A 22780-nucleotide genomic window follows, 5' to 3' on the forward strand; every position below is an offset into this window, starting at 1 on the left:
TGGAATCGAAAGCCTCGGCATCTCTCCCGGCCACGAGGAATCGATATCTTCCAATAGCGGGGGACTATCAACCGTCGTTTAGCGACGCTGTCGGCGATTTCGCAAAGAGTGGGAGTCGCGCGAGTGTCATTTCGCGAATTCCCTGATGATCGAGTAGACGAATAGTCGTGCGACGCTCGTCTTCGTCCTCGAATTTGGACCGGGATTATTTATCGGGTTTAACGGCGCGCGATGCGAAATAACGTTTTCACTCCGGAAAAGTTCAAGTCTCTTTCTCTCTCTTTCTCGGAAAAGAAAGGCGTACGGGAGCGTAACGGGAGAAAACGAAGAGGGAGACAGCTCCCTACATCCTTTACAATCCTTTAACGATGACACATTACTTCTGAGCCTTCCCAATGGTCGCAATTCCGGCTACGTTACTGTCACTTAGCGAACGGAGTCGCGAATCTGTCTCGAAGGAGACCGGCAGGTAATCTTCTCTCGAGATTCACTCGGAGGGAGAGAGAGAGAGAGAGAGGAAAGGTTTCGCACGTGTGTACATCCGAGTTGAAATTTTAATTCTACATTAACCCTGCAAATTCCATCGAACTTGAAGAATCAATGGAGAATTTCCGTATATAACACTACGCAGACCATTATTTTACCTTAGTTAGGTACCGAAATAAATAAATGAGCACTTACTGCCGTTTTTTCTCAAGGTTTAATTAAAAAGAAGACATTACGGAATAATTTAATATTTAACCATCTCAATATTCTATTTCTCTGTATTTAATTTTAATTCTTAATTTCGATCAGTAATATATTAAATACGTAACTTATTCAACTGCACATAGAGTACGCGCGAGCCGAGCAAATATTAAATATTTAATACGGGTAGATATCAAACAAATCTTCTTTATTCATAATCCTTTCGGAAGTCATAAAGATGAACGTAGCAATTACGTGCCCAATGCTGTGTACCAGTAAAGATTTAGATTTAGATCCGGTGAAATAACAAAATTAAACAAAAGCGAAAAGAAGATACCAAAAGATTCAATATAGGTTGTGGCCTAAAGAGCATCCGATTTTATTAGACGCAAAAACTATGATTTGCCAGATTAATACCAGATTCTAAGACCAGTATTCGCAGTTGCAAATTATTTATTATCTTAGGTTGAGAACATAATTAATTATAGATTCTTACTCATGAACAGTTATTTGGCTGTTTAGATCGATATTTCTTGTTGCATGAAATAAGTACAGGTGCAAGTTGACAAGTAATCAGCGATTGATGAAGCTAAAATTATCTGTTGAGTGATAACGAACTATAAATACTGAATTAAGTTTCGGCTCAGGTATTTTTGTTCTCGTTAAGTTCGTGAAAAATCCGTTAAAATCAGAAACTCGCTATATAATAGATGCATTTCATACCTTGAAAATGTATGATATAACGCTGACTGCGTCCCAACATCCTCTGTATCCTTGTCTTGATTTTCCGGTCTTGTATCCTGGCTTCTAACTACTCCGTCGTAACACACTGAATACACTCATTCGTGACACTGACACTCACGTAGATAAAACGATTGGAATATCGTAGAAATACGTGTTAATTAACGCGATACCAATGAGAGTCCGATTAAATATTTCAAGAGCCGACGAAATGTTTTAATCACGCGATAGAATTGATAATTAAATCACCGATACACATGTACTTACCGTTACGCACGTGGGTCGCTCGCCCGATTGGGAATATACCGGAAACACTCCAAAAAAAAAAAAAAACAGTAGACACGCGAGATTATGGCCTGTATTCGGAACTCTCTTTTATCGATAAAAGTGTTTTAAATGTGGCTTCTCAGTCAACCGAGTGATTTATTTCTACACCACTTTTAGAGGCACTTTTATCAATGAAAAAAAATGTTTAACCGCCTTGCAGGTCCGTAATGTTTTGAATGTGTTGGTTGTCATCGCTCGGTTGCTCAGAAACCGGCGGCGACAGTCGGCAATAGGCGGAAGATAACATGGCCCTTTTTGTTTATTATCTTCGTATTCTCTGGAGTTGTGTGCTTTCTCATAGTCGACAAGTGACTTGGAGTATCGATATGTCAATTATTATTCCACACAGTCGGATGATTAAAATATTTCGTCGATTAAATTTAATCGTGCACACATGTCGGTATCGCGTTTATTTACTTAACACTCGTTTCTCTGATTGAGTCGTATCTACGCGAATGCCAGTGTCAGTGCTACGAGTGTGTGCAGAGTGCCGCGACGGAGAACAGTCTGGGGTCAGAATGAAGGACATCGGATGCCGAGACGACCAGCGGTACATCATTATTTTGAAGTATATTAAATTATTTGTTGCAGGAGAGGTTTCTGATTTTAATGATTATTTGACGAAATTATTGAGAACAGGGAAATATCCAGAGTCGAAATACAGGCCGGCATTTTCACAGTCCGTCATTATTCGAAAGATAATTATATCTTCATAAATTTTATTTTTATTCGTCAACTTGTATTTGCGATTCTCGAATAGCAAGTCCCATCTTGTTGACAACTGCCAACACATTCCTTTTATTTCTATTTGCAAAGTCAATATAAATTTAAATATTTATGGATACGTAGTTTCAGATACACAACTGATATATGTATCCATATAATTTTTTTCCCCTTTCATCTCCTTTGAATCTGCAAATTCCACCGAAATTTCGAATGCCAACAAAAAATAAACAGTGATTGTGACGAAATAAAAATATTCTACTTTGCATCTCATTCATTAAAATGATAGCTTGAATAGTATTATATCTCATGATTTTGCATTGATTCGTCAAGTTTGACGAAATTTGCAGATTTAAAGTAGAACGGAAATTTTGACTTGGATACTGACACTAAGACTTGACATTTATTTGCATTGCGAACACTTGGATCATCTCGAAAGAGACACTCGGTCTTAATTATTACGAAATTGAAGGAACTATAATTTCTTTAAATAATGAACTTATTCACACACAATACATACATTCGTTACTGGCAACAAAACAACAACGTAAGAATTTCCGAAGACGTTCTCGGATTCACGTTCTCGCGAGAACTCTCTTTCTCCTAACTTTTGAATTTCCGCAATTCCGAAATTCGCCCGCGTCGTTTCTCACCCTTTTTTGACATTCACCGTACGAGGCAGCGTCATCTAAAAAACAGCGTTCGCACGCCTCGTATGCAGCCATTGCAAACTGCGAACGATTGCCACGGAATAAGAGCATGCGAGCACCGGTCTCGAAGCCATTTGCGAAGTTTTTCCGAAGGTAACCGCGCGGCTATACGGGGGTGGTAGGAAGGATAAGAGCGACCAGCTAAATAGGGTGTGGGTGAAGATACGCGGGCCCTTAGTGGTGTTGCCGCGTCGTCGTCGTCGTCTTGCTCTTCGTCTTTCTCTCTTTCTACACCGTTTCCTCCTCGGTGCAGGCAAGTGCGACCGATGCGACGTCCGGAGGACCGGCGAACGGTTAGTTAAGGAACACGAGAAAGCACTTCTGGATCACTCTCGACTCTCTCGCGTCCCTCCACCGCGCGAGCGCCGTCTCGGATACGGAGATACGATCGACTCTCCCCATAGATATCATCTCGTGCATATAATACGTCAATTTCACGCCCTCGTCGACGCGCTACCGTGCGCGACATGTGGCAAAGGATCTATTCTTCCTATTATCCTTTAACCCGCGAGTATCGCGGAGCGAAGCACGGCGTCCGGTGAGCTTTGACAAAAAGTTACTCCGCGCGGCCCAATGACACGGAGACTGTCATTCGATAAATGATTTTATCCGTTTACACACGCGATCGGTCAGCACGGATGAAGCACAACGCGATACGTTGCTTTTTCCCACTAAAACTATATCGTATCGTCGACAATTCAGGTACACTTTCAAGAAAAATATTTTCCGCGACAACCGCGTCATTAGCGAGACGAATAACTCGCGAAGAAAGAGAGATTTTTCGGAACATAAGAGAGAGGGGAAAAGAGGCCTCTTCTCATCCTTTCTCGTTCTGCCGGTGGATTTTTCGCGGCGGCGCGCCTTTTTCGCGCGCGAAACCGAACTCAGAAGCGATGCATCATAATCAGGCGGTCAACTTACTTAGTCCGGAGTGCTGCGCGCTTAAGTTAATTAGCTAATTACTAATTTTAATCGGATGACGTATGCGCATCTCGGGGGATACAAGCAAACCCTCTTAGCTGGGGGATAGCTCACCTCTCTCCCGCCTCCCACTACCGTCACCCCTTAACTCCTCGCACACTTCCGCGCAAACGCGCGCGTATACACACATACACACACGTACACCAGTCCTCTCTATCTCTTTCTCTTTCTCTCTCTTTCCTTTCGACTTCGCTATCCCCTGTCGTATACGTCGGACGGGGCAATCCCACGGTCTAAGTAATTTAACTAAAACTTCTCGGACATTTTTCCACCATTTTCGACCGTCGACGCTCCCTCTTTCTCCATCCCTTCCTATTTTCCTATCCTCCCTTCTCTCTCTCTCTCTCTCTCTCTCTCTCTCTCTCGTCCAGACGCGTCGAGCGAGAGTCCGCTTGCAAACGCGCAATTTCTCAGGCTTTGTTGACCGGACGTACGATCGTTTTATTCAGCAACGGGCGTGCTTGCGTATGAGAGGCATCGGGTGTAAAAATAAGAACCGTCGCGTTTCGCAGAGAATCGGCGTAATTAAGTCGCGCTTTCGGACGACGCACGAAAAGAGAAAGAGAGGGAGAGAGGAGAAAGAAGCGAAACTCTCGGAGCGAGGTGCGCCGCGTAAACAAAAAGAAAAGGAAATCGGAACGCGTTTCGTGTATTTTGATTTTCACGCGGGATGCGCGTGTTCTCGAGGCAATCGTACGCGAGTTTACCGAAGTGGCTGCATGAGTATTGGATGAAAGTGCCCCGGCCACCGGAACCGCGCAGCACAAATTTGGCGATACCGGCCGGGCGTTTCATTGGCAAGCCGCTTATATCGCGTGCACGTGTTTTTGCCGCCAAAGTGCTCGCGTTCAACGCGCAAATTCGCTACTAATATCAATGGCCGCGCAATGCCACACGATGTCACACGAAAAGATAGCGTATGCCAGGAAAAAGGAATCCCCGTCCAACTGGGAGATAGTAAAATCTAAACTCGTCCCGTTAACGAGAGACGGCTACGATTACAAGGAGATAACGACCGCCCTTGGAAAAACATCGCTAGACCGCGCGCCTCGGACGTCGCGCGTTCTCTCTTTCTCTCTCTCTTTCATCACCCTCCGAGGCGCGCCGATAATGCGCGTCGTTAACGCGCGTACTGAATCCAATATCTGCCGGCAAATTGGCAGCCGAGCAAACGGAAAAGCCGTCCACAAACAGTTGTTATTAATAATATGCAATATGCGGCGGTCGCGTCGTATCTGCTGCGCGTAAGCTTCGCGATATCCGCCGTCGCCACCACCGCTGCCACTTACGGTGCACGGAGATGGTGGTGGTGGAGGAGGAGGCGGAGGAGCAAGAGGAGTACGTTGCCCGGCCGTTCCGCGCTCGCTAATGAGGTAGGAATTAATTAATCGGGCCTGCGCGCGCGAGGACGAAAGCGGGACGCGGGGCGGAAGAGGGGGGGGGGAGATTGCAGAGAGGACTGGGATGGTCCAGGATAGCCCCAGAGGAGGAGGTGGCGGCGCTGATGCACGTTGGGTAGCGTTGGGGTTTCGGTACGCTCTTTCTTGCGGATCCCCGATGCCGGCGCGACTGAAACTGCATTTCCAGCCTCGTCATCCAGGTTCTCGTCGCGACCGCCGATCGAAATCTCGCGCGCGCGCGATTCACGCCGAGATAATCCGTAGGTCCGCGGAACACAATACAAGCGGTACATATCCGCGTCGCGCTCTGCCGACGGAATGACCGAACGACTGAACGCAGAAGGTAACGCGAGATATTATTTCCGCGGCTGAAGAGCGCCGCGGGAAAACCGGTCGTGAGCGAACGCGGAGCGAACGAGCAGAGCGGCGAATGCGGAGCGGGGCGGAGGACGGCGTAATTAGAGATCTATAATTGCATGTGGAGTCAGCTAGAGTGATCGAGCCGAGAACGGCGGTCATCCGGCGTCATGCTGTTCGCGTCTCCCTCGTGTTACGTAGCAATCTGGCCACGTGTCCACGTTAAAGCGCACCAGGTGAGAGACGTGGACGACGAGATGCGTCTCTCTCTCTCTCTCTCTCTCTCGGGGCCGACGTGTGCCTCGGCACACGATATGCACGAACCGCCACCGCACGTGCCGCTGTCTCTCTTTCTCTCATTCGTCGTTGCCGTGACGAATTTCGAACGGTCGTTCCTTTAATGGACATTAGATAAGGGCACATCTCTCGTCTATCTTTAATTAAATATCACACGACAATTAGTAGCGGCAGATAACGGTGCGTGCAGCATACTAGCGCGTTTACATCGAGCGTAGGTGGTTCCTCTATCCGTTTCGTTAATGAGGAAGATTATTCCTGCCGGCTCGACTGACAAGAAAACTAACGAGAGTGCATAGGAAACGGCGTTGTCATTTGCATGCCGATAGAGCCGGGCCTTAACTCGAAAGATAAGTGCATCTGTCGGCGACGACGCCCCGTGTCCTGCGATGTGTTTCTCGACTTCCGAAACGGAAGCAGATTCTACGATTCACTCGCATCGTTAATGTGTGTGGAGGCACAGATAAAATGAAAAGAAAGAAACGCGGGAGTAAACGGTGCCGCGACGAGAAGCTTACGTCGCGCGCGATTACGACGCTTAATAATTAAACACGCGAAGAAAAGGGGCACGTGACGGAGCTACGTGATTCATCGGGATCGAACGTAAGCCCCGTGCGCCAATGGGAGATTTTCGAATTCGGCGCTGACCAAGAAATGTCGAAGCTCGAGCCGTGACGGTACACAAAAATAAAACTGTGACCGGTCGACGTCAACAGACAGAGAGAAAGAGAGCGAGAGAGAGAGAGAGAGAGGAAGGGGGAGAGAGAGGTAGAACGAGGGCTTTCTTGCGCGAGTGGCGCTTTCTTCGGGTTGGCAATCCTTCACAGTTAACGCCCCTAATCGTATTCATTAAAGTGCTCTCAATGCTTTTACACGGCTCTCAAGCTCCACTACCACTTTCTCGCTCCCGCTTCTCGCAAACGCTTCTCCTCGTCCCCCTCAATCCCATCGCGTCCTTCCCCCCGCCGCTCCTCTCTCTCGTCGTGGTCCTTCCGCCTTACCGCCTCCGCTTTCAACGCCCAAGATTTCGAGCGGATTCTCTCTCGTTCGCCTCTCATTCTCTCTCTCTCTCTCTCTCTCTCTCTCACTCCTCCCCTCGCGCCTCGGGTTAAATAAAATCTCTCTCTCTCTCTCTATTTTTCTCCTTCACCCGCACGTCTTGCACCCGACCTTTCTCGTCTCGCCGACACTCGTCCCCACTCTCACTCTCTCGCTCTCTTTCCGGGCCCGATGGTCGGGAGAGCTTTTAAGTTGGCAACAATACGCGGATTTATAAACCAGAGGCACGGGCATTGTTATCGGCGAGTGATTGGAAGGCGTCGTTTCGACACTAGCCGAATACCAACCAACGGTTGCCCGGCCATTGTTGACCCCTTTATCTTGGAAATTCGCGGTGCTACGGTCTCTCCACCTTCCACCCGTCCGTACGTACGTACTTACGTACGTCCGTCCGTCCAGGGACTCGCTAAATCACTCGGTTTTATTGATGGACCGCGGGCAGAAAGGCGCGCGCCGGAGCGGGCCGGCGCCTCGGTATCACGGTTCCTGATAAACGGCCCATTGTGGGCCGTCTTTTCTTCATGGTTCCTTAGTGTGTCGCGCGCGCGTTTCGCCCGTTTCCCCATTCGGCTACCTGCCGAATCGGATTTACACGTTCGCCTCGTATGCGTGTCGGGGCCGCGGATTGATACGAACGTGGATGCACCGTCGGAAGGACCGTTCGATCGCACCGAACGGCGGATTCTCGTCCCGACAGCGACCCTTTCGGCGGCGAAGGACGCGATTAATTAGAACCCAGTCGTCGGTGTTTGTTTCGGCACTTACTGCCTTAAAACCTAATAGCGGCGGGCGGCAGACAAAAAGAGAGCAGGTAGAGTCAGAGGTGAAGGTCGGTAGGCGAAGGGTCAAAGTCGGGTCCGATCTACACGCGCTGACGAAAAGAGAGAGAGAGAGAGAGAGAGACGGCGTGACCGTCGTCGCCGTTCACAGAATATGCAAATGGGATTTCGAGGCCGCGTTTAACCACTCTCTCCACCCCACGCGCTGTTCACGCGGCGATTCGCTCGGGCTTCGACAACGCTCGGCGTAGCCGGCGCGTTTTCTCACCCCTAACGTCTGTGTTTCGCGTTTCCTATACCGCGGTGGCGGAGCTTTAATGCGGAGCACGTGGACGCGCGTCGATCTCGCCGAATTATACGCGCCGGTGACAGTAGTCGTCGTCGTCGTACAATGGGGTACCAGGGTGAATCGCGTTTCTATTCCCAGCTCGCAAGCTGACTTTCCCATGATGTGCTCGTAATCAGATCATCTCTATCCCTGCCGTACCATATAGCGTACACCACGCTATGCCGCACCATACCCGTTCTCGCTCTACCCTACAACATTGTGCGCGCCGTCCGCCACACCGTTAGCATCTATTCCATCGGCTGTCTCAAACACACACACACACACACAGAGGCGGGCAGGCACGCACGCACACAATCTGCACTCTAATCCCAGCGAATTTTCTAACTAACTGCTTTTTGAGCCGCCGCTCAGCCGAATAATCAATCTAATGATTAGTCTTTGTTACCGGGGTAACGGCGAACGTATTGTGTTACCGTGCGCTTTGTGTATTATACGTGCGTATTGTTATCGGATGACCTTTTCGCTGAATTTTTTTTATTACGACTTCAAAAATACGCGCGACGATGATTTAGTTACAGAATTATAGATTATAGTTAGAGACTATAGTTATAAGAATTAACTCCTACAGCTAAAAATTAGGGCTGGTGATTAAATTTCAGTTGTATTATATAAATAGCTAGTTTTTAACTGTGAGAGCTAATTCTTGTTTTCCATGTACGTAGTATTTTCGGGTTGTTTCTTCCTCTTAAGTAACGACACAACAACTATTCGTTCCGGTTTGCGATCTCGCGCAGATTCTTGTACGCGTTAAAATAGTATACGACGACAACGTTTCCCGCACAAAGAACTATCGATTTTCGAGAGCGTCCGGCACGTGTTCCAAATACTGGAACACGTGCCGATCCGTTCGGGTCCGGGGAACCGCGAGATGTGCGACCAGAGGGAGACAGAACGAGAGAGAGAGAGAGAGAGAGAGAGAGAGAGAGACGTATCATTCTATACCGATTCTCAGCCGCACGCGTCTCCGCGTTTGCATCACCGTTTACTACGCTACGCGTGCGTGTATCGACCCTACGTGCGAATTCGAGCTTGCCCTTCGCAGCCCGCCGTTGGAAGCAATCTTCCATCGATCTAATCCGTAATTACGCTGCTGAGAGAGCGACCCTGGAGTCACGGACACCTCGATAACGGAGAAATCGAATGCCCTAGTCATTTTTCAGACGGCTAGCTTTCTCCCCGTGATCACACTATTCGTGGTACACACCCTCCAGTCGAAACAGAAAGAGTGAGAGAGAGAAATGACATTGTTTACATAATGACATCTTTTACATAAATGCTATTAACACTACTAAGGCCGACGCAAATTTGTGATATATGATCCGTCAAAGTTGAGGAGCGGAGTTCTCGAGAGATCGAAACAGACTCACTGCCGGCTCGAATTCGCATCTGGAAAAGGAAATTTCCCAATCCTCCCCATTTCCGCGCACTAACAATATACAGGAGCATAACTAATAACGTCATTATGGAATATAAGTTCCGCTTATAGCCACCCTCAAAGGACTCCCTGGCAGTCCCCGATACATTACGCGATTCACGCGGCTCCATCCGTAATACCCGAGGAGCGTAACGGTTATAACGGTTCCGCGTGTAGGTACGCTCACACGCTTCTTTCTCCGCGCTAATCTGTCCCTAATCGCGTACCGACTTTGTCACGGCGCACCCCCCCCCCCTCACCGGTGGTGGTTCAATGCGAGCCACCGTGAAGAATCCGCACCCCTCGTGGTTCTCTCTCGCAACACGACGGTAAACAAGCGGCCGGGTTTTTCTTTGCACAATATGTTGCAGGACCATTACTTAGTCGTGGCAACCTCCGTTCTCGCGGGGAGAGTGGCTCTTACCTAAATAACCACTCAGTCACTCGCAGACTTAGCCGGAGAGGACGGCGCGGGGTGAGAGAGGGATGAAGAAGGAAAAAGAGGGAGGGAGAGAGAGAGAGAGAGAGAGAGAGATCGGAGGTGGGAACGGGGGTGGATAAAGGATGTGAGGCGAGGGGCGAGTGAGCAGCTCGGCCGGCGGGGGTGGCCCCGATACTATTACGTGATGTAAGAGTAACCGAGCATCTAGAAACCACCCCGTCAGATTAACGAGGCCATTCTCCGATTGATTTCTCGAGGAACGCGCTTCGACCGTTAACTTCTATATCGCGAAGGTGGAGGAGCGACCGCTTTTTGCGCAATCCGATGTATAAGGGTGATATCGAACTCCGTCGTCGGAGTTACAACCATTAGACGGATTATTTCATCTCAATTCGAAGTGGATCTTACCTTGACGAAAATATTATTGTCGTCGTGCTTTATCGTCGATACGATATACCCGAGTCGAAATTCCGATGCTACTTTGACGCTCTCAAGGATAGTTTCTGCCTACTTGGATGGCCTACAGATGAATAAAAACTTACCTATTTAACGATACCAACAATTGTTCATTTCTCTCTTTTGAACCTTAAATTCTACAGATTGAATTTTAATGTTGTCTTCAACGACCTTCTTCAACAATCTGGTTGATTTTTATTCCAAAACGGCGGAAACGGGAATCGTCAGAATCAAAGTAGGGGTACAATTATATCATTAGAATTGAAATCGGATCTATTTTGCCATCTTAACTTGTACTGTGGATCAAAGGTTTAACATAGAGCTAAAGTTTCGGTTCGAGTAATCTAGAATAGACTCTCTCGCTCCATATTTACAATTAGAAATAATTTAAAGTCATAAAATATAGATAGATATTAAAAGAAAAATCAGGAAGACGATTACGAGAATTTGGCGTACGAAGGAAACAAGAGTACCCGCGTCACTCTCAAATGTCGGGCGCGCAAGGAGCCCCGGCAGAGTCCCGGCGCAAACAGCGTTGACACAGTGCCGGAATAGCGAAGCTGGGAGGATAATTCGCACACGCGGGGTCTCTCTCTCTCTCTCTCTCGACTCGTCGTCGATTTCGCGGCAGCGTAACACGCGAAACGCATCGAGTGGCGTTATTCGCGTTACAGAGAGGCGGAAGCCGAGACACAGAGGGGGCCAGGAGAACGCGCAAAAGGAGGTGAGACGAGACGAGACGAGACACGTAATGGCGTGTCGGAGTTAACCGGTTGATAACCATCGGCTATAATTAACTCGAGCGAACCGGTGAACGAGCTCCGAACCCGCTAACTGCACCGAGCGGCTGCAACTACGAGTTTATGTTACGTACACGTGACGTGTGTGTGTGCGCGTGCGAGCTGGCGCGCACGCGGATATCCGTGTGTTTGTGCAGGGCTCCTTGCCCTTTTGGCGATCGCGAGGTCCTTGACGAGGTCGCGCGATGCGCCCCGCAGCCTTCAGCTGCAGAGAAACCGGCTCCGTAATCGGAATTACGTTCGAGCGCGCTGTGTGTCGAGAGTACGCGAGAACGCGGAGTCGTCCGCGCGTACGATAATGTCTGTTTTACGGCCGGATGGCTTCGCTAACCGACGATAATGTTGCTCGCGCGTGGATGGGACGGTCTATCAAAATCGGAGGAGCGAGCAACGTCGTTACGTTCAGCATCGTCGTTCGGATAGTCGGGAGGATTATTGTGGTGAGGGAAAGATGCGTCCGCGAGAGAGAGAGGGTTAGGGCACGGATTCACGGAATAAGGAGGAAGGGATTTCGCTCTGTGTATAAGAGCGCAAATAATTAACGAGTCGCGTTTGGCGGATTCGCCGGATGGCGATCCGTTCACAAGTAAAGCCGCAATTTTCGCTAAGCAGCGCTCGCGGTTCTCCTCTCTTTTTTCTCCCCTCCCGCTCGCTGGAGTTCGACTCGCCTCGGCGGCTCGATCGGAGGGGGTTGCCTGCCGCCAAGAGGAAGGAAGGCTACGGCGCGCCGCACAATCATCGGCCAGTCTTTTAATTTCCTATGTTGGCGGGAGGGAGGACGTGTGTACTGGCGGATGGGTGGACTGGTGTGCGGACGAGCGTACGTGTACGTACGTGAGCGAGTACCAGTGGCGGACGTACACGACCTCGCGCCTCGGACGCGGGAGTGAACTCGATCTCTCAGATTATTTACTTATCTATTTATTTAACGGGAAACAGATCCCTCTTTAATGCGAATCTCAAAGAGGTGCTATTTTATATACACGATCGAGTACACAGTTATATGGCCTACCACAGGCTTTTTATCCGCGTTCTGCGTCGACTCCCCGAAGGATCATCTATAGTGGATCGAACTGCGACTCGTTTACTTCACGGTATCCCGTATAGGTACAGGTATATCAGAACCCGCGGATTATACCGCGCCTGGGGCGTCAAACTGTCTTGACCCGTCACTGACGCGAGGACGAAGGGTCGACAGGGGAGGGCGAAGGAACCGGAGTGGTGGCGAACGAAAGAGCGAGAGAGAGAGAGAGAAAGGGTGGGACGAAGTGATAGCGAGGAAGACAGAGACAGTGAGCATAGGTGAAGGGTGTGGAGTAGGGGGAGGAAGATCGAGGGTGGGAAAGAGGCAGAGAGAAGGAGATGGAGCGATGGCTCGTGCGCGAGGGTCGGCACGGAGTGGTAATTGGCTGTCAGTGCTTCCCAGTCCTACCAACCGCCCAACAACCCCGAGAGATTGGTATCGCTTATAATTAACTTCTCCGTGCCACGAAGCCACCGTTTCCATCGGCGTCCACGGAGGAGGGAGAGAGGGAAAGGGGGAGAGGGAGGTAGCTGGAAAACAGAAGTATAGAAGGTCGCCGAGTGGAGCGGTAGAACGCAAGGGGGTTGTTGCTCGAGATGGACGAGAGCGGGTTTCTGGACGGTCCGGAAGTCCGTCGGATGATTGGATACGGGTAGCCGGACATCCGCGAGATCTCGGCGAGACCGCGACGTATTTGCGATGCGTAGCTCGGGAGGAAAGGAGCGCCGAGCCTCTCGAAGATTCGGCGGCAGTAGGTCATCGCGTTCGAGCTGATGGAAAGATCGCTCAGCCAGCTTAGCCCTCAATAACGTCCGTGTTTGTTCTTCTTCTTTCATTCGCTTCTAATTAACGCATCTCCGCCGCGCGAACATCGAGGGTGCCACCCTCGCGCGTACCGCCGGCGGCTTCGTTGCCAGCGAGCGACGTCAACGACGGGCCGAAGCTAAGTGCGTGCGGGTTGCAAATCAGCAGGCTAACGAACTCACAGCATCCGCGCGCGCGGCGGGTTGGTTACCGCCGTGGAATACGACGTGAGTCCGGGGCATCAACCGCTGCGTCGAGCGTGTACCACCCGCCGCACATACACCCCTTCCCCTCCCCCCGCCGCCGCCCGGCATATAGGATCCACGGAATATCAGTGCAACCCTCCGGTAACTAGTTTCTGAGCAGGTCACCCCAATTAACGTTTCCACGTACAGCACGACCGCCCCTATCATCCCTTTCGCCCTCTCTCTCTCTCTCTCGCGAGCTTCTCCCTCCTGATTCCGAGCCTCCTACGTTCCACCACTTTCCGCTGTGCGCCGCGCCGCGGTAAGTCTCCCAGAAACTTATAATTGCGAAAGGAGTCGGCAATTATAATTGCCTCAGACCGACGGAGACGGCTGTAATTATCCAAAAAGTCGGTGTGCTCCGCGCGCCGCTCCGCTCCGCTACTACGAGCGCTCGCTCGAGTACCGCAGCCACGCCGGGTTCTGCGGCTATCGCGCGCTCTTGCCCGTAGCTGCACGTAGTTTTCTCCAAATCGCGGGGATTAAGGAGAATAACGGACGAGGACGAGAGAGGGAGGGAGCGTTTGCGTTCGGTGGAAAATTCGCGCAGCCCCGAGACACGCCGTTAGACGGTGGCCGGAGGAAGGGAGGAGGTCTCAAATTAAAGTTCGTTAATTATTTGCATTCTTGGGCCCGAACCAGTTCAAAACCGAAACCGAGCGCGCGGCTATTAATGCCGAGAATAGCGGAACATTGTTGCGGCCTCGCGCTCCGACCCGATATTCCGCCGGCGAGATCCGTTTTTTGGGGGAGGGGAGGGGCCACGGGAGAGGAAATGCGCAAACAAGTGACAAACGATTTGATACCTTCGGACGTGTGTCAAGCGTTACACCGTTAAACTATCGCCCGATCGCGCGCGGCCTGTGTGTGTGCGCGCGCGTACGGAAATCGGCGGTGTAAAAAGCCGTCGCACACAGAGCAACGGCGCAGCTGAATCCTCATCCGCTCGGCGGAAAACGCTCGCAATAAAATTCGTCGCGCCAAATCGAGTTTCTCCGCTTCCCCGGTTTGGCGGCGTTTTTGATTAAGTTCGCTCGGGCGGAGGCATTTAACGGAAAGGCATCCTGTTCCGGCCGCAATCGGTAAACTGATTAAAATATAATCTCGGCCCGGCGGCAGACAAACAATCGACACGATCGCGCGTATCGACTGGTCGTCGTCGGGCACGGAGCTCGATTCGCGCGCGCGGGTGAGCAAGGAAATTCACCCGGCGAGATATTCGATTTCACCGCTGACCTCTCGATATTCATCATCGGCCCGTGCCCGAAACAAATTAAAACAAAACCGAACTAATTTAACGCTATTCAATCAGCGCGACTTAGGTGCGCGCCCGCGGCTCGCTGTTTAGCCGCGCGTTTTGCGCTAATTGTGGCGCATCTGGAATACCGTATTTTCGCTCGTTCGACATGAATATCGCGTCCGTTCCGCGTTATCGCGGGGTGTAAGAATCAAATGGCCGCGTTTGATAGCGAATGCGCGCCGCGAATACACGTTCCTGTAATCTACTTTTGCACTTCTCGCCGTAGGTCCGTTCGTTTCGATTGTGATCTTCGCATTTCAAATAGAGGTGCGCGTGTACCGACCTTTTTTTTTTCATACACTGAGAGAAAATTATATATATTATGATATTCGTAACTATAATCATCATAGCGAAAGAGTTATGGTCAGGGGAATCATTTCTCTAGCAAACGCTATTATAGTGCTAATAATAATAATCTTACATGCGTACTGCTATTTTTGTGGTTAAAACTATGAAAAAGATGTAGTTGAGGCGAAAATAACGATTATTTTTCTCAGTGTACGCGAAGAAAAAAGAATTTGCTAGCCCAGCAAATTTTATGCTGTCGCAACAAAACCTGCCAGTTATTATTTGAACAGCAAAACGATTCGTTAAGAACTACTAATTGTCATTCATCTATTACTTTGCTCTAGAACAAATTAGTAAATGTAAGAAAACGCTATATTTTGCTCTAATACCAAATCAACGCATCCTGAGGGCAAATTCATTCAGCAGAATATTTTTTTATCCTAGCAACAAAACTGTTTCCGCTCTAATTGCGAATAATTCACTAACTTGATTATGCCGACGAAATTTTATCGCTGTCGCAGCGAATATGCAGTAGCAACGGTGATTTCGCTACAGCGGCAAATTATTTTTTTCCATGTAGAGAGAGAGAGAGAGAGAGAGAGAGAGAGAGAGAGAGAGAGAGAGAGAGAAGAAATGCGAGGTGCGGAAGTGCGTAACGAAAATGCGCACGCCCCTCGTGTCTCTCTCGAGTTTCATCGTAGCGTCCAAGCGTGTCCGTAATCGTGATTAGCGCGCCCCGTCCACCGGATTCGACCGGCATTTTTAATCACACCTTCCGAGGCAGGCCCGATCTCGTTAGAACTTTCGTCGTAAAGACGGATTTGACGGGACGTCTTATAAATTTAGCACGCACTCGTGACGCTACTTTCGAAAAATCATCAAACGCCCAGGGAGAGAGAAGGCCACCACCATCGCTGTCGTCGTCGTCGCCGTCGCCGCTCGTTGGCCGATTGCGGATGCCTTCTTCACGGCCCCCGATGTAATTTTCTGAATGACTGCGTAATTAAAACTCTAATTTCCTGCGCTTAATTGACCGGAGTCTTGGTTCCCCCTTTGCTCGGTGCCTCCCGTCCCCCGCGGCCCCCGGTTCCTCTCCCTGGGCCGCCCGGCTCGCCCACCAGTCACGCCGCTCGCTTGCTCGCTCGCTCGCTCGTTCACTCGCTCGCTCGCCCCTTACGACCTCGTAAAGTAAAGACGCAAAGAAGCTGGAAGAGGTGGGTGAGACCCGATTGCCATCCCTGAGGCACCTTTCGCGGCGGTTCGGTGTGTGTACTCGAGTGCCGGAGCAGCGACGACTTGCGAATTACCTGCGCGATACGACGAGCGTGGGACGCGGATTTGGGCGAACACGCAGCTACGCAGGGAACGCGCCACTCCGGCGGAAAACGCGATTCTCTGCGGGAGGATCCGTTCGATACCCTTGAAATCTCATCGACGTCACGCCGGATGGAAAGCGCGTTGCCAGCCACCGACGGCTGGGCGACGAACTCGCGTTCCTCGCGAATATGAGATGAAAATCAAGAAGGAAACCGCCGCACGCGTACGGTTACAATTAGGAAAATAGATTTTAAATCCGCACTGAAGACGGATGTCGGCGGTAAGGGTCGACGCGAACAGCCGCGAGGGGGTTGCGCGTGACAGAGGACGGCGGTGCGAGGTGGTGGGGGGAGGGGGGAGCTGGAACTCCAATGGAAATTAATTCATTACTCTAATGCATCGAGCGAGAGAGAATGGGCCAGGCGCTGAAGCGCCAAGTATTTCGCTAAAGATGGATGTTTCGTTTTCATTTCGAAAATTAACACTTTTCACTACTTTTCGTTACTTTCCGAGCCCGTTTCGCGACTCCCCCCCGGTTCCCTCGCGTTTTCTTAGCTGGCCGCGCATGAACCTCGTCTGGAGGATAAGGATTCGTGGAAAAATTCGGCTCGGATCTTCGGGGGAGGGGAAAAAAAGTAGGTATATTTCCGTTCGTATCAGAAAGAAGATTTGACGGAAAATGAAGCGACATTACAGTTCGAAATTAATATTTTAATGACAAGGGGAATTTTCCGAACGTCAGAGCGTCTTACAAAGTGTCTTACTGTAGTTATTTAAAGTCAGTGTTGGTAAACTTTACACGGAGAAAATATTGCAGTAAAAATTGCTATAAAAGTTTGTAATGCTGGAATATATCGGAATTATTATCGAAATTAGCGTGTGACCTGTAATCTTTAGTGATGTGCACGTATAATGTACGTCACTGAAGATTACAACATACATAGTAATTTCGAGAACAATCCCGGTATATTCCAGCACTACAAACTTTTTAAAGAACTTTTACTACAATATTTCCTCTGTATGTATTAGATTTCTTCATCTATAAATAAATAAAGAAAGAAATTTCATGTAATTATTTACTTCTTCTATCCATTCTGTATATTAAATGAAAATTAACAAAATAATGTAGCATGGGGTCGGATCCGACCCCGGCTTTACCATTAGAGAGGATGAAAAATCGAATATTTGTCCTATGTTCCGCCCCTCTTGTTATTCGCGGTAAAACATCGGAAGTGTAACGTTTGAAATAATTTTCATGCGAATTCACGTTACTCCCGAAGAGCACCGACGCATTCAAAGATCTTTCGGTACCCTTTTGCGGGGCGGATTCGCAGCTAACGGTAACCCCGTTCACGGGCTCGTATTTCCATTCCGCGGCGCTTTATACGTTCCGTTTTGCGGGCGCGACTCCTTGGCCGTTGGCGATGTTCGCGAGGTGCGTAGCGCGCTCGTTAACGTATTCATGGGTTTATGGGACAATTAACCCTTTGAGGGACAGTTTAATTACAGAAGTGATTAAACATCTTAACGTACAAACTCGGTGGGCTCCGGACGACGTATATGCATTCGCAACGCGACGTGGCAGGCAAGCAGGCGGGTTGGTTGGCAGGGGCGAGAGTCGGGGGCGAGGGAGGCGAGCCAGGCAGGCTGTTACCAATTAACATACTAATGACACGAACCGCTTTTCGAGGGCCGGTGTAACCGGCCGGTCTGGGGAGCTTCGTGTCGGTGCGTACGTGTGTGCCGACACAAACGCGTGGCGGCGCGTGCACGCACACACGGGCGCGCGCCCCGCGTATATGTGTTTGTGTGTGTCTTAAGAATCGTCGCGGTTGCGGATGACGTCGCCCGACAGGATCGATCCCGTAATTGAATCGGTTGTTTTGGAAGCAACTCGCGATCTATATTCGTATACCCGACACTTAGCGTTCATTGCGGAGCTTTAATTCCCGAACCCGCCTTAATCTCGCATTCGCACGGCTCACAGGCGCTGAATTATGGGATTATGATCGCGGGAAGCGAATCTCGCGAGGCGGATATTTTAAGGCGCGCGCGGCGCAACAGTATTTATTTTGATTATAAAGCGAGATCCTCTTGCGTCTTTTACGAGACGACGTCTAATTAGGGAGTAAACATTAAGCCGCGCGCGCACGAGCAAGTGCAACCGGTGCGCGCGGTCGTCTTTTCGAGGATATTCCCGCGGAGGAGGAGGATGAGGAGCACGAGGAGTGGGAGGAGGTGAGAGCGCGCTGCACCACGGTAAAAATCTACGGACTTTTCCACGAGGAGTTTAATTAAACGTTTATCGGTGAGCAATTACGCGTCGGATCGTAGCGGCGCCCGCGCTGAAATGCCGCGACGAGGCGCGCAAGCGATTCCCGATAGTAAATCTTGCTCGACACGATTGAATTTCACGATATTGTGTATCTTTACGGTAGAGCGAGAGGTGCGGGAGCGCGCGCGCGCGAGCTCGCGCGCGGGGGGTGGACGGCGCGAGGAGGGGAGGAGGGCGAGACGAGGGGTTGAGTGCGCTAGATTTAATTAGCTGATTATAATGTTTATTTAATTAATATAATTGGCAAAGCCCCGCGAGCGTGTGTATAGACTTACACGGACGCCCCCGCGGCCATTCCGCCGGCGTTGCATTTAATGACATCCATTAACGAACATTTACATTAGCAGTAATTATTATCGCGAGGGCGACGTCAGTGCGCGCGGACCGACCGAGGAATTTTCGGGCACTCGTTAGTGGGTGTGGAGGCCGATAAAAGCGACGATTACACTCCCCACCCCCTCTCTCTCTTTCTCTGCCTCACGCCCGCGAGAGCGCGCGATTATTAACAATATTTTGTTAAACTTTCCGCGCGCGCGCTACGCCATATAAAACCCGAGCGACGCCGAAATCACTGTTTAACCGATATTCGTTACTTGATATTAATTGAGCGTTTACGCCGACGCGATGTTTGTTGTTCGATACCGCTTCCGGGCAGCAATATGCAGTGTAAATATATGCGGCGTGATAGCTGGCGGAACAAGTATTTCGGCGCCGTATTTTTCGGCATCGTCAACCCCGATGCTCCTCGCCGCACAGCAATATTGAAGCGGCGCGCATTCTTGCGTTCACGATTCTTCGTCGGTTTTTTCATCACCATAGTTACATATTAACCCTCCGTCAGTCGCAATATTCAATATCCAATAAATACCATCCTAATACTTGTCAACTTGTTTCTCGTCTGTTTTTTATACACTTCAGTGATCTATCAGCCAAATATTGATGAGAGAATAATTGCTTCCCCGGAAGGGAAATAATGAAGAAAATAATGGAAAAATTGATGCATCCGTCAGATACACCGCGACTCACGAGCGAAAAATAACACGACTAACGGAAGGGTTAATATATCTCACGGTAACACTTAGCACTGCCTTACCTTCCGCCGAGAGTCTCACGTTACGCATCTCGAGAAGTTGTCACGGCGGAGAGATCGCCATCGAATTACCGTGGCATACATAGCATAACAAATCCAAGAAACCTGCGGGTGGCTGGTGATCCGCGAGGAGGCGCACGGTGGCGCCGTGGCCACGCGCCCGTTTCGCGCACCCCGCGTGACGTGATCTCCGCTATGACGCAGGAGATCGCGCGCGCGGCACAGCGTAGCGCGCGCGCCGCAGCAACGGCGATCCCCTATATCCCGTGTATCCTTCGCCGACAGAGAGAGAAGAGAGAGAGAGGGCTGGAGGGGAACGTGAGGGAGAGCGAGATGGATGAACGGATACACACTGGCGCGCGCGTCGTGTCGGTCGCTCCCGGCGAGTGTCGCGGCGCGCGTCGCTCCTCACTTCGCGTCGAAGCGCCGCAGCGAGTGGACGCGCGCACGGATTAATTGCGGCTCGAGACAGAGAAGGAGACAGAGAGAGAAAGAGAGAGAAAGGGTAGGGGAAGGGAGGCGAACGAGCGAGAGATCGCGCCGGCAGCGCGGTGGCGCGCAGCGACACTAACGGCCGCGGGTAGGTACGCCTCAGTGCATGATTGGCGCAGCGGTGGACGGTTCTCACGGCGAGAGGAGCGCGGATTCGGCGGCGCGGATTGACGACGCGCGCGAATACATCCCGCGACGAAGTGTTCGGCGGCACGCGTGCAGCAAGCGGATCGATCGTGACCGCGGGCCTGAGTGAGTCCGGATATCGGGAATCTGGTTTCTGTGTGAAACGCTGCGAGAGCGCGGCGCAGACCTCGTGTCGATTCGCGCGGCTCCGTTACGTTGACGGCGACAACGACGAGGAGGACGGTGGTGCGGGAGACTACGGGCTTGTGCTTCATGAGTGCCCCGGACATCGCCACACTGCTCCAAAGGGACGACGACGACTACCTGTCGCGAGGATTTTCCTGCGCGGATCATCGGCTGGCGGCCCTCGCGTCGCCTTCGCATTGGTGAGTGAGGCGACGTATGTGTCGGAAGTCGTGTGTGTGCGTGCGCGCGCGTGTCGCGCGCGCAGAACAGACAGGCACGCTGCAATAATTAACGCATCTGACGATGATGATAATATAAGCGGGGAAAATAACGCCCGTGTAATTCGTGGAAGAGAGATCGCGGCAGTAAGCGATAGGCGCGAGCGATAAACGGTGATAAGTCAGTTGCGACGGACATTCGCGTGATAGAACTGCCGGGGGGCGAATATCCACAGACTAAAAAGCGTCGATCGTGTCGCTCCCCCCCCCCCCNCCGCTCGATCGAGAAACGAAAATCGCGCTGCGACGCGCGTTCGGTGACGCGCGATTTCAGGTGGCCATTTGTTTTTGCATGCGCGTGAAGTTGCCCCGATTTGTAAACACACAGTCGCGCGGGACCTTTAAAGTGCGCTTTCGCGCGATGTTTTTCTCTCTCTCTCTCTCTCTCTCTCGTTGCAAACATCCCGCATACCCACCTTCCGTTTTCTTAGGTGTTCTTTTTCGCCTCGTTTTGCTCGAGCTTTCAGAACGCACGACACACATCCGTCTGTCTGTTCATCCGAGTATCATCGAACTGCGCCGATGCTGCGTCACGTTTGAAACATTTATAAACGATCCGGTCGTTCCGACAATTTTATGACGAAAATCAAATTATCGTTTTATGATCGTTGTTACTGTCGCGCGCGTTACATTCAGCGGGGCGTGTTTCGTTGATTCGCGGTGCGCTCGCGAAAATCGAGGAACTCCGCATAATTTGCATTAATTTACAGCGTGCGCGGCAAGATGCGTCGCATCGAATTGCATTTTCGACATTCGACGATCGATAGCCCGTACTTCCTGTTGACGGTCGCGAAAATTATATCGCGAAACGCTTCTGTGTCCTCATAAAAAAGTCTACTCCCCCCCCCCCTGTGTGTACGTGAAATTTCGGCGACAAATTGAAATTCAAATCGCACCGACAACGATTCTCAGCGACGGGGGGGAAAGCTATGCTCACCGATGGTACTTATCGGACGGGGCTGTCTATCCGAAGTATCACGTCGTGATTCGCAACTCGCAATTGCAAAGCTTATTCTCTCATCTTCGGGTAAGCTTCTGCACTTCCGTAAAAATGAACAATTTCCACATTCTCATTGTGCATTTCGCGTTAATAATGTAACCGTATGATGTTGAAATTTATTTGTCTCGCACAAAGATTACGTACAATATGTTGCATAAAGTTGGTAAAAAGAATTTACAAAAGTTATAGCTTCGGAACTGTTTAGGAAATCAAGTTTTCCAGCTCGTGTCATTATCATGTAATGATACAAGTGCACGAAAAATTGAATTAATCACGCTCTCGCAAGCAAGCTGCCCCCCCCCCCTCCCCCCTTCGGTGTTTCTCTCAATAAGATCGAAAATGGGCGCATAGCCGACCGGATGAGGAATCAGTGGCGAAACAAGGCACTTATGAAGAGAGGGTACATCGGGCGTTAAGGGAGGTAGACTCGCGCGGGGTAGTGAACAGGACGGAAGAATCAACGCGCGCGTGTGCGTGTGTACGTACGGTACGTACGCGCGCGCGAGCCGGCGCAAGCGCGTTCTCGCCGAAATGGAATAGTATGACCGAACTCGAACGAGAAAAGGGAAATAGCGACGGGGGGGAGGGCGAAGGGAATGAGATGGTGTGGAGGCAGAGGAGGAGAAGGAAGTTGAGAGGGAAGGGAACGTCGAGGGGGAGAAGAGGAAGTGGGGAGGAGGGGGAGGGGGGGATAGAGAGGCGAATGCGGCGTAGGGAACGGGCGGAAAAGGGGGCGGGGGTCCAAGGCGTTGCTTGCTTAATTACTAAAAGCT

The 22780-nt window shown here is 50.5% G+C and overlaps 1 protein-coding gene across 1 annotated transcript in view; it reads left to right on the forward strand.

Moving 5' to 3' along the window:
• Positions 1-20373: 20373 nt before the first annotated feature.
• Positions 20374-22780, forward strand: part of LOC106744597 (LIM domain only protein 3-like) — a 54157-nt gene continuing 51750 nt past the window's right edge. The window contains exon 1 of the mRNA XM_014619515.1: positions 20374-20929. The gene's annotated coding sequence lies outside the window, so the exon portion shown is untranslated. The remainder of the gene's footprint in view (positions 20930-22780) is intronic.

This window comes from Dinoponera quadriceps, unplaced genomic scaffold (assembly GCF_001313825.1).
Source record: "Dinoponera quadriceps isolate SergipeBrazil2010 unplaced genomic scaffold, ASM131382v1 scaffold1169, whole genome shotgun sequence".
NCBI classification, from domain to species: domain Eukaryota; kingdom Metazoa; phylum Arthropoda; class Insecta; order Hymenoptera; family Formicidae; genus Dinoponera; species Dinoponera quadriceps.